Source organism: Hevea brasiliensis, chromosome 9 (genome assembly GCF_030052815.1).
Source record: "Hevea brasiliensis isolate MT/VB/25A 57/8 chromosome 9, ASM3005281v1, whole genome shotgun sequence".
NCBI lineage: Eukaryota > Viridiplantae > Streptophyta > Magnoliopsida > Malpighiales > Euphorbiaceae > Hevea > Hevea brasiliensis.
Window position 1 is genome coordinate 92,908,794 of NC_079501.1, and position 13,823 is coordinate 92,922,616.

Consider the following 13,823-nt stretch of genomic DNA (forward strand, 5'->3'; position numbering starts at 1 on the left):
CCAAAGAAGAGTAATTGAGGATTTTATAGTATTAGAATGTCAAGAAATTCTTTGAAAAATTTTTCAATCGGTACAGACAATTTTAGTTTGTTGAGCCAAACGAAGGGCATTTTGGTCATTTCGCCTTCAGATGTGATTTTTGACCGATTTGTCCAATTAAGTAAATAATTATTATGACATAAAATGTGAATAAATATTACTAAAAATTAAATTGAAAATGAGTAGAGAAGAGAAGAAAAGAAAATGAAAGAAAATGCTAATTATGATATCATATGATGTCATTAAACACTTACCCATCAATCCCCATTAGATAACCACTTAATTAACTAATAAAAGAGGATAAATGAGACCAAAAATTGGAAAAGCAATATGCTCCTCTCTTCCTCAACATTTCAGCCATAACCCATTTCCTCAACCCAACCTCCATGAAAGCTTAAGGTAAGCTTGGAACCACCCATCAAATCACCTTGAAATCACTACCTTGCTTCACAAAAAAGTGATCTTACATTTTGAACAACCTCTAGCCAGCAAAAAGAAGAAGAAAGAAGGAAGTTTTGAAGACTTGGAATAGTTAGCAAAAGAGGTTAGTGACCAAATCTTTGATTCTTTCCTTTAAATTTTTGTTAGAATGCAAATTTGAGTTAGGATATGTGTAAGTTTATTGAAGATAAACATGTTTGTGGTCTTGATGGTTTCTTTGGATTAAATGAGTGAATGGGCTGCCCTTGATATGATTGTATCACTTAAAACATTAGTTAATGAGTTTAGTGCAAGAAAATATAACTCTAGAATGTTAGGGTTAGGGTTTGAAACTCAAATATGTGAGTAGATATAATTGGACACAAAATGATGTTATAATGGTCAATTAGTGACCATTTGAATGTGTGTGAGAAGGAATTGAAGTGAGTAAGGATAACGAAGTTAACCTTAGGCATGCTGCCCTTGGTGACCTGCAGGATTGGTTGTGAGTCCAGTAGGTTTGGACAGCCATAAATAGAGTTGTATAGGTTCAATTGGTGCAAAGCCAATTCGACATGAAACTAGACACATAATGGCACCACTTTGGTGAAAAAACCCTTCCCAGAAAACCAAACTAAGTTAGCCTAAAAATTGCCCCAATTCGGGTGACTTACATTCTGCCTGGGCAAAATGACCAAATAAATAGTGTCTATTCATTTGGTCATAACTCAGTGTAGAAAGGTCCAATTGACCTGAAATTTTACCAGCAGAAAGCTGAGACATATAACTACAACTTTTATGAAGAACACAAATCCAAATTTTGATCATAATTTAGTCAAATTGCCAATCAAACTTATGTTATCAAATCTGACAGAACTAGTTTTGCCCAGAATTTTGGATTCTGTTCAATCCAGCCAGTTATGGTGTTTAGGCCATAACTTGAGCTACAAAACTCCAAATGGAGTGATTCAAAAAAGGAAATGTAACTAGACAAAATAAGGAACAACTTTCATGAAGACAATTTTGCCAAATTCCTACTGTATAAATGACCAATGGAATAGAAAATATGAGGCTTGAAATCTGAAAATTTTGAATAACTAACACTAAGCTTAGAAATGGTATTGACAACTAATACCAACAATTTTAGAATGCAAAATGTGCTATGTTGAGAGTATTAGAACCAATGTACCTATTGTCTATGCAAAAGTCAATATTTTAGTTGACAAATGAAATGAATAGTAACACATAAACTTAAATTTCAAGAATTGTACAATTTAAAAGTGTAACATGCCCTAATATACCTAGCAAGATTGGTTTGGATAGGTTGGCATGCCAATAGGGTTCAGTTAGCAGTACTACACATGGCATTATGCCATTCTGTGATTTTATGGCTTTTAGCCATTCTGACATTGTGTTGATACTTGGCCTTGTGCCTAATGTTATTACAGCTTATTAGCTGTTCTATTGCACACCGGGAGATGCATATGTGACCGATGGTGTGATGGCCCGAGGTACTAGATATCCAGTGCTAGTTTACCCATTTATCCAGTTCAGTCATCCGGTATAGGTTACTTGGGCAACCAAAAATAAAAGTAAATAAATTTAATAAAATTATAAATATAACAAGTACAAAATAAATAAGATTACTAATAATAATCGAAAAAATTGTCTGCATAAGACATCAGGACATACACTGCATATTTATTTTATGTTATTTCTTTTTATTTTATTATTGGCACCACTAAGCATTATTGCTTAGCGCGTTGTTTTTTGCCACGCGTAGGTTTTGGAGAGACCAACCGAGAGCCCAGTGACCACAGACTGGGTGAGATCTTCTGCAGCTTTGCATAGTATCCGTGTCACCTCACTGTCATCAGTGCATTGGTAGGACACTAGGTTTTATTTTGGTATTTTGTAATTAACTTTTATTTTCTCATATGTAATTAAGACTTATGTAATATATTTTAGTATTGATTTTAATTATGGAAATTGTGTTTATGAATGAATAAGTGAATATTTATTTGTGACTTTTATATGAATTTCATATGAAATGAATGAATGACAATGGGAGTATATATGAGAAATATTGGGATTTTATTGATGAAATGGAGTTTGGGATTGATTGAAAATTTTGAAAGTGTTTTTCATAGATTCCGAAGAACTGTTTTATCCATTTTTAGCTAACATTTTGCCGGATTTTTTATAAAATTTGCAGAATCTCAAATATATTATAATTTCAATAAATGACTTAAATAAATGATATTTCACGAATTATACTTCATAACTATGAAAGAAATAAATTAGGAAGAATAAAAATAGTTGAATTAAAATAAGGTATTCCGGTACACTGTGTGACATATCTTACTCTGCTATACAGTAGATGGGTAAGGGGTATCACAAAGTGTACTGGTGTGGCTTTGATTGAGGTTTGCAAGTAGATCAGACATGCTTAGGAGCTAGTTCTTTGGGATTCTACATTGATTATAATATGTGTGTAGCTTATATGGAAATAAGGACATTGTTAAAATTGTCATGATTTTAATAAGCCACCATCACTGAGCCATGTGTGACAAAAAAAAAAAAAATCTATGTGAGCATTAAAAAATACTAAAATTTAATACTCTTGTATATTTTGACTTACTTTTAATTTTTTTATTTAAAATATATTTTTTAATTTATACATTAATTTAAAAATAAATAGTTAATTATTTTATAAAAATTTTAAAATTAGCTTTTAAATAATTTAAGTGTTTAATTAAAAATTATTTAAAAAGAACTTAATTTATTAAAATGACTAAAAAAGATATATCATTAAGTATTGTGATTGTTAAAACAAGTATTGTATTGATATTTTTTTAAAATTATTAGGATAATATAATTTTTTATTTTGTTAAAAAATAATTTTAAAATAAGTAAATAAGTCATAAGTAAAAATATTTTATTTATAACTTCTGATTTATTTAAAATTTTTTTTAACTTATAAGTCAAATTAAATATTAATTTACTTATGACATTTTACATTTGACTAATTTATAAGTCAAACGAAATATCTGTTTAGTATTGAGATTAGATGGTTAAAACTATTTAAAAAAAAATCATTTAGATGCTATTATAAAAAATAATTTATAAAAGTTATTTTATTATTTTAATATTCTTATCATTAAAATTTATCAAATTTATTTTTAAATTATTTTTTTATATATTTTAACTGATATATTTAAAAAAATATTTTTGTTAAAAATAATTCTAAACAGAAATACCAAACACATCCTTTATAATTTCCACTTGCTTGCTGCCACTAACATCTTTAAAAAGTATGTCCCAACTACACCCTATTATTTCAATTATTGTGTTTTTAGTTTTACTTAGAAAATTTTTATTGACAAATATAAGCTTATTAGATATTTAACTTTTTTTTTAATATCGTCGGAGATTTTATTGAATAAATTTTTACCCATTAAAATTAAACTCTCTCTAATTGATTTTGCGGTGCACCTTTTTCTATTGATTTAATATATTTTTAATAAATAATTTTAAAATATTATTTAATAAAATTAAGCTTTAATTGATTAAAAAATAAATTCTTATTTTTATTAACTAAACTAATTTTGTATAATGAATTACAAAGTAGTACTTAAAGTCTATTTTGACTTTTAAATTATTGTCCAAAAGTCAAATAAATTCTTAAATTTTTTTTTATCTAAAAAAGTTTTCAACTATTTAAAATGACACATTTAACTTTAAAATTAATTGTATTCTATATTTACTAAGTCATATTATAATTACGAAAAATAAATAGTTTAACAAAATTTTCCCATTTATTTCATGAAATTTTTGTAAAATAATATTATTTTCATAAAATAATTAATTAAAAAAAATTACTAAAACAAAAAAAATAATTTTTTTTCAAATAAAAAATATATAAATAATTATATTTTTTGTAACATTTTAAATTTTAATTAAAAATTCTAGATAATTATACTTTATTTAATATTATCTATAATTAATATTTTTTAATATTACAAAAATATTATATATGTTTTTAGTGAGAATTTTTTTTTCTGTCAAGTTAATAAATTTTTCATAATTAATTATTTTATAGAAAATATTATCAGCTACAAAAATTTCATAATATCAATTATAAAATTTTATTAAATCATTTCATTTTTTATAATTTTGTATAAAATCAAGTAACTATAGCAATATGTTAGTTACATAGTACAGTTATTTTCTTTTAATAACTATCGTCATCTCTTCAATTGACACCAAAGAACAGCACAAACCCAACCTATATCGACTAAAATTTTTGCAAGAATTTAGATAAATCCTAGGTTAAAGACTCATTTCAGTGGATCTTCAGATAAGTTGGGATTTATTGGGAAACTTCAATTAGTCTATTTTCAGTTTTTATCTAATTCACTCTAGAGCTTTATTGGCCCATTTTTTATTTTGTCTACTTTAATCGAGAAATTTTAATTTACACTCAATTTAATCTAAAAATTAAGAAAAATAAGAAATTAAATTTCTTAATTTTAGGGTTTAAATTAAGAAATCAAGAAATTTAAATTAAATATTTAACGATAATTAAAAAGGTCTAAGGCAAGTTATATTAAAGAAAAATAGGATGAAAGGAATTACAAAGAGAAAAACATATTAAATTTAATTTTAAATTAGTGGACAATGCTAATGTTATCTGAGATATGTACATCAATCATTTCAATTTCCAGTTATTACAATCACAAAGCAACACAGGATCCGTGTATTAAATATCGGGAAGGATCTCCCAAACAATGGATTTGCTGACATAAACATTGACCAAGCTGGTTCAGCCTTTGCCTGCTTTAGACTACCCTATCAACCATTTCAATAATCTAAGCTTTATGTACTCCCCAGAAGATAACATTACGACTGAGTACTCATTTCCGGTGGCCTGAAGAAGCCATGAGAACCCCAACAGCCACAATAAACATGGACAACATACTTGTCAGCAAAATATATGTTCTTCTTGATGATTTTCTGTACTCTTTGAAGATTACTATGCCCCAAAATGTGCTCACAAGTGGGAGTGCCTGAAATTAACACCTCATGTCAGATGATTACATCAATTTGGTAGGTAATTACAAGACACTTAAGCATGAACATTGGTTTTCAAGATAAGAAGTCACAGTTTGGAGCGATGAAAATAGCCTCTCTGGAAAGCAGGAGTAAGGTTGCATACATCAACCTTTCCTAAATCCCAAACATGTGAGATGCTTCATGCATTGGGTCACTCGTTATTGTTTTCCAAGATAGACATCAGCAATCTGCAAAACAAACACTTACGTGTTCATAAAAGATAAAGACACTAACCTGAACAGCATCTGCTGCTGCATATCCTGCAGCTTGACCACCCATAAATTGAAGGCCATTCCCAAACCCACATAATAATCCAGCCAGGAAGGCCCAGCCTCTGCCATTCCAATCATTAACATAAGCCCTCAATGTTGATTTGGGTAGGTTCAGTACAGGCCGATAAAGGAAAATGACATTTAAAATTATGGCAAGTACAAAACAGGAGACTGAGAACCAGAAAAATGCAGTGTAGACAACTAATTTAGGAACCCCTTTCTTCAAGGCGTGCCATTGATCATTTGTAGCTAAGTTGAAAGCTGGTGAGAAGAGTGAGAAGCAAAACCAGCAAAGAAAGTTATAGCCAGTCCAATCAAAGTACCCTTCCCAAACACCTGCAATTAAAGCCAAACCCTCAATTTTGTGTAATGCAATAGTTAAGGGTGATGGGACACTAAATTAACAGAAATAATCAAATTGAGCAATAAACCTTGATTGATCTTCTGTTTTCAAGCTCTATGAGGAAAGCTGCAGTTCCAGCTTTTGCCTTCCCTGAAGGAGCATTTCCATTCTCCAGATCCTTTGCTCCTGAGCAATAATAACAATAAAAAGAGCATTTTCAGTGTCAAACTAACAGAATAAGCCAAAAAGAAATTGCGGTAGAATTCCATCAAACTCCATACCATTGTTTGGAAATTCTTCCTTGGTTGTGGAAGAACCTGTGTCCCTGGAAGAAGGTTAAAATTCCATGGTGGCATCAGCTCGATATCATCAACCAATGAGTAACAGAAAAAATGAGGTTACAGAACATTTTTTCCCCATAAAATCTCAACCAGCACTAACCAAAGTCTCTCCCAAAAAGTTTTTTTTTTTTTTTAAATGAAAATTGAAAAAATGTTAAAAAAAAGAATCAACTGTTAGATTTGATCAAAACCGGAATTGAACTGGCCGAGGACCCTGCAATCCGGTTTAGGCCGGTTTCGGCCCAAACCAGCCCTTGGGCCAGGTCTACTAGACATGGAACATACCGAAAGGAAAAATTAGAAATCCATTCCAAACCATCAAATGTTTTGATTTATGTATTTCAAAGCAAGAAAAATACATACACCGTTTCAAGTTTGTTGTCATTTGATAAATTCTTGAGCTTTGTTTTATTATCAGCTGCATTGGAAGAATGAACAGCTGAACCAAGACAAACAGCAATCAAGAAGCAACCAACCCCAGGAAAAAGAATCTCAGCCCTATTAATTTTGTCATCCAAGAAGTAATTCAAGGTTGTTCCTGTCACAAAAAAAATAAAGAACAACAGAAGGGTAAGAAAAATTAAAGCCTTAATGTAATAAAAGTGTCAAAGTTATTTCAATACACAGACCTATAACAACAGTTATGCTAGAAGTGATGACTTCCACCACTGACAAACCAACAAAAGCCCAAGCATACTGTGTGGATAAGTTTCCAATGCTAAGCACCACTCCACCAGCCATTGCAAACATAACAGAGGGCCAATTATCCTGGAGAATCAAATTGTAAGTTAACATATATTCGTAGAGCCTACACTAATCACCTTAGCAGAATTCAAATCAATAATAATATAAAATAATAGAATTAGCACACTAATTGGCTCAATTTAGCACTACCCAGTAACCACTTACTAGTAAAGATTAAGCAGAATAGCATAACTTTTTGCTTAATCTTTATGCTCTAAATTACTAATACCTGAGAAAGTTGGGTTAGAAAATTCGGTGACTCAGGTGTGCTCTTGCCAATCTCACCAAAAGAGAAAGCTATAATTACAGCGGCCAAGAGATTGGTGATGGAATAATCAAGGTAAGTATGCTGAGGAAGTCGACCTCGTCTTTCTAGCAGAGTCATAATAGCAGGCCATGTGCCTAAGAAAAACAGAGAAAATAGCATGCATACTATGGCTCCACCTTTGCTCTCCACTAGATACATCTTCAGAGACAGATAATCCTCTCTGCCTGGTAAAACAGCATATATCCCTGAAAAATCCTGCAAAATAGACGAAATTTCCAATTATAAAAGCAGCAAATCGGGTGGCTTGTTAATATATAAACCACTGAAAATCAGACCAACCCAGACCATTAAATTTTCTTAATATATAAACCACTGAAAATCAGACCAACCCAGACCACTGAATTTTCTTGCTTGAAAAAAAGATACTGGAGTCAAATCACATCAATGAGAAGCAAAAATCATTATTCCACACTTATGGAGACCCAATTAACGTGTTCATGATATGAAAATTAGGCGTGAATAGATCCTATATAATAAACAAGAAAAGAGAGGATGCGCAGAAAAACAAATTAAAGAAGAAAGAAAAAGAAATCACAGAATCAAAAGAAGGCAACACCATCCAAGAAAAACAAAAGAAAAATAGTTGCAATTGAATGAAAGAACCCAGTTGGTCGGCATGTCCAAACAAACAAGCAAAACAACAACATACCAATGATGTGATTCGAAGAAGAGAAATGCACCAAAGAGCAATACAAAATTAAAGAAACTATGTGGGAAATCTGAGTAAACCAGCAGCCCGTGATTAAGATACAGATTCTGATTCTGGTTGAGTATGAATTTGGAATCATTTAAATAAGAGTCTGACACTGAGAGACATTCTGATAAGTTGATATTCAAACGTTGAAAACAACAGCAAGATAAGAAATAGACGGAAAAGAGGGAGAGTTTGCTGGGGAAGTGCATTTTCTTCTTCTAAATGCCTGTGTTAGATGCAGTTTTTAACGTTTTGCGTTGCCGGTCTGGGCAGGCTGCTTGCCGCTCATAAGCTCCTATTGGCTATTGGCTCCTACGTTTTCCAAGTCAAACGTGCTACGATAATCTGCTTCCTACTGCCTACCGCCAACATCTTCAAAAGATACGTCCGCACCTGGCGCAACCATTTCAATTATTGTGACCTTATTAGATTTTCCTTTTTTAATTACAGTCGGAGACGATAAATTTTTGCACATTAAAATTAAATTTTTTAAACTTTATTTATTTTATAGAAAATAATTTATATAAAAAATATTTTTAAAAAAAATTTTAATTTTAAAAATTTTTTTCACTATTTATTTATAATGTTAATAAAATGAGTTTATTTATATATGTGTTTTTAAATTTTAATAAAATTATAAAAATTTAAAAATATAAAATAATTTAATTTTTACTTGGAACAATAAAATATTTCTTTCCTGATAAATAATTTTAAAATTTTTTTTAGTAAAGCCAAACATTTTTTAGCAAGAAATTGGATGAGTAAAGACTCGAATTTGAGTCTATTAAATAACATACTTTCTGTCGTTAGACTATATTAAGTTGGATAAAGTAAAGTCAAACTTTAATTAATAAAAGAGGTTTTTTCCATTTTTACTAATTAGATTTAGGGGTGAGCATTCTGTTCGAATCGAATCGAACCAAATCGAACTGAATTAAATTATAAAAATTAAATTTTAAATTTTAAAAATCGAATCGAATAGAAATGGATGAAAATTCAAATCGAACCGAACCGTTCTATTTTGGTTCGGTTTAAATCGATCAGTTTTGATTTTGATTGATTTTTTAATTTAGACTTGATTTCATGTTATTTGATCTAATTTTGACTTTGATTTGAACCTCATAATTATTAATCAATAAAATTAAATAATTAATATATATATATATAATTAATATATATATATATATATAATTAAATATAATTCATAAATTTCTCATAAAAATAAATCAATTCAAAAATCAATTCTATTCGATTTGATTCGATTTGAATATATAAATTGCTATTCGGTTCGGTTCGGTTTAACAAATTTTTTTCTCTTCAAAATCAAATCGAATCAAAATAACTGAAATTTTTATAATGTAAAACCGAATCAAACTGATTGAATTTTAAAACTGAACAAATTGAATCTAATTAACTCGATTTGGTTTGATTTTTCGATTTGAACTAAATTCTGCTCAACCCTAACTAGATTAACCTAGCTAAATAAATTATTAAATATTTTCAGTAAACTAAAAAAATAGTGCTACTCATATTTATATATAGGAATCGCCTATAAATTGAATCAGACTAGAATTGATTGTTTCCATTCAAATTTTAAAAAGATTGAAATCACAATTTTGATTTTGATTTGATTAGATCCAACTATTTAAATTTTTAAAGTTTTTATTTATAAAAAAAAATCTGTGAATTGAGCCAGACTAAAATTGATTATTTCGATTCAAAGTTTAAAAGGATTAAAATTACATTTTTTATTTTGATTTGATTAAATTCAACCGTTTTATTTTTCAAAAATTTTTATTTTATTGAGAAAAAAAAATTGATTTAGGTCTGAAACTAAATCAATCGATTTCAATATGATTCATATTGATTTTAGTCTGATTTTAAATTAAACCAATTTCATAATAATTTAATTCTTATTCTGAATCAATTTTTGACCAGAGCTATGAGAATTTTATTTTTTTAATACAATGGAAGTAAATTTCTATTATTCTGAATGTATTTAAGAATTTTTGATAAAATATTTGTAATATCAATTGCTCTTTCATTTGATTACGCATCATTCCATTTAAATAAAATAAATATGTCTTAAAATAAAAAATGACATTTAAGCTCTATTTGTTTCATAAAAATATTTTTTAAAATTTTAAATATTAAAAAAATAAATTAATAAAAAAATATTTTTCTAATTAAATAAAAAAATACACAAAAATTTATAAATAAAATTTTAATTAATAATTTTAGAGGACAATATAAGAGAAGGGGATCTTCAAATGTTGAAAACAGCTGCAAGATAAAAGATAGACGGAAAAGTGAGATAGACGGAAAAGTGCGACCTTTTGCTGGGGAAGTGCATTTTCTTTGCGTCGCCGGTCCGTGCTGGCTACTTGCTGCTCATATTGGCTATTGGCTCCTACGTCTTTTAAGTCAACGCGTGCGATCAGATACTCGCGGCAAATTCTACACTGCACTCACATAAAAAATTAATTTATACATAAAAAAATTTTTCATGAAAATTATTTTTTTAAGAAATATTTTTCATAAAAATATTTTTTATTATTTAATTATAATTTTAAATTAATGAAACATATTTATATAAATATTTTTATATATTATTAAAATTTAAAAAATTATTTTTTTAATTTAAAAAATATTTTTTATTGACTAAATTTTTTTATTACCTCTAAACACTGAAATTTTCTATAAATTAAAAGAAACAGAGGATTTATTATTATTTTTAATCTTTTAAAAAATTATTTAAATTCAAAATCAAATCATTCAATTTCAGTTTGATTTAAAATTAAATCAATCTAATTCTAATTTTGAATCTAATCTATTTATATATACATGAGATTTTTTTTAAATTATAAAAATTAAATTTTATATTTATATGAGTAAATTATTATTACTTTCAACGTAATTAATTATTTTTAATAGGAAATGGTCAAAATTTTTACTTTAAATTTTTATTATATCAATTGGTATTTCATTTAATTAAGTATCATAAATAAAACAAAATGTCTTATCAGCAAAAAAAAAAAAATGTCTTGAAATTGAAAAATATAAAATGGAAAATGACATTTAGTAAATACAGTGAATATCATACAAAATATTGATAAGTACTTCCTGATTGAAATCCATCCAAGATTTGCCTTTTATGGTTTATCATTTTCCTTTTTTAACGTAGAATTTTATAATAATTTAATTTAATTAAATTCTTTTTAATTAATTTAATATTTAAAATAAAATAAATAAATTTTTTTAATTTTAAAAAATAAAAATCAAACATAATTTTATAAAAATTTAATTGAATTCTTTTATATAATATATTTTCATTGAAAAATTCAGCATCACTTTAAATTTTTATTTCATTTTTAAATGCTTAGATTTTTATTTTTATATAGATTAAATATAAAATTTATTTAATTAAAGGATCATATTAATGAAATAAAAGGCTTAAAAATTAAAATAAAAATTGAGAATATTATTAGACTTTTTAAGTATAATTAAAATGTTAATTTATTTATTAATTTAAAATTTATGGTATCATGTATATTGTCAAGATGGTTTAGACGTGCAATGCAAGATTACCTCCTTTATTATGTGTACACGAATGTGGGATTGCGGGTCAACTCTAGCCCCTTATTGTGATTAATTAGTAGTTGATTGCCATTAGTAGGATGAATAATAGGTTTCTTGTTGGAATATTAAACCCTAGAAATTAAAATCGACCCAACTGATTTAATTTAGAATTTTAATTTTGTCTTCTTATAATACTGTGTAGTTCAGTTTTAATTTTAAGAAATTTAATTAATTTAATTTAATTTGATTTTTGAGGAAAAAATTAATTGAATTAAACAAAATTAAAAATATTTTTTAATTAATTTTTATTAGACTTAAATTATAGTTAAAAATGCCAAACATAATTGAATCGAACCTGAAATAAGTTCAAAAAAATTCAAGGTGAATTTTAAATCAAATCAAATTTATTCGGTTTGTTTTGACTTGCTGAAAATTTTTTGTTGGTTTAATTCAATTAGGTTGATTTGGTTTATTAATATTATTTTATTTTTATTTTTTTTAATATGTAATTAATAGAGATATATTTTCAGTTTTATTTTAATAAGACATATAGTTTTATATTATTTATAAAAAATAATTTATTTAATTTTCATTGAATTCTCTCTATTTTCAGTTAATTAGTTATTTAATTGCTTTCAACTATAATTAAGTTATTAATTTTCAAATTATGTAACCATTATTATTAGGTAAATTATAATATATTAATATATATTTATTGTGTATACCTATAATTTTATATAGTACATGCATAAAATTCTTTTTTTTTATTATCTTTTTACTTTTTAAATTATTAATATTGTTTTTTAGAATAATATTAATATTATTAAATAAAAATAATATTTAAATATATTATATTTCTTTAATATATTAAGAGGATATAAATTTTTTTAATATTTTAAAGTGATGAAAATGCAAGTTCAGTGAAGGCTAAACTGGTGATAAGGAAGGAGTTAGTTTGAATGGAGTGGTACTGTTACAAAGTAATCACTTTAAATATTTAGGCTCAGTCCTTCAAGTAGATGGGGGGATGTGAGGAAAATGTTAGTCATAGGATTAAAGCCGGATGGTTGAAGTGGAGACGTGCCACGGGAGTTTTATGTGATCGTAAGATTCCCAATAAATTGAAAGGAAAATTTTACCGTACAGCCATACGACCGGCTATGTTATATGGTAGTAAGTGTTGGGTATTGAAAGAGTCGTATGCATATAAGATAAGAGTTGGAGAGATGAGAATGTTAAGGTGGATGAGTGACCATACTAGACTAGATAAAATCCGTAATGAGAGTATTAGAGAAAAGGTAGGATGGTGCCAATTGAAGATAAGTTGAGAGAAGGGAGATTGAGGTGGTTTGGTCATGTGAAACGTAGATATACAGAGCCTCCAGTTAGACAAGTAGAGCACATTATGTTAGAGGATAGAAAGAAAAAAAGGGGTAGACCTAAATTGAGTTGGAGGAGAGTAGTACAACACGACTTAAAAGCATTACACATTTCTGAGAATTTAACCCAAAATTGTTCAGAGTGGAAAAAGCGAATCCATATAGCCGACCCCAAATTTTTTGAATAAAAGCTTAGTTGAGTTGAGTTGATGAAAATGATTATATAATTTAATGAATCTCAAATTATTTTATATTTTAATCAATATTTTTATTATATTATTATATTTTTTTATTATTTTTATTATAAAATCTGCACTGAAAAATTTAGTTTGCATAAAAGCAATACAAATATAGTATGGAATAATTAATAATAAAATTAAAGCATTATTTTATTTTCATATATTAAATTTAAAATATATATATATAAATTAAAAATATTTTATATATTAAAATTATTATTAGTCATGGGCAAAAATAATTCTTACATATATATATATATATATATATATATATATATATATATATATATATATATATATATAACAAGTAAATTTTAGAATGATGCTAAC

General features: G+C 27.1%; 1 pseudogene; it reads right to left on the reverse strand.

Moving 5' to 3' along the window:
• Positions 1-5,093: 5,093 nt before the first annotated feature.
• Positions 5,094-8,657, reverse strand: LOC131168750 (ureide permease 2-like; annotated as a pseudogene).
• Between the last annotated feature and the right edge of the window lie 5,166 nt (positions 8,658-13,823).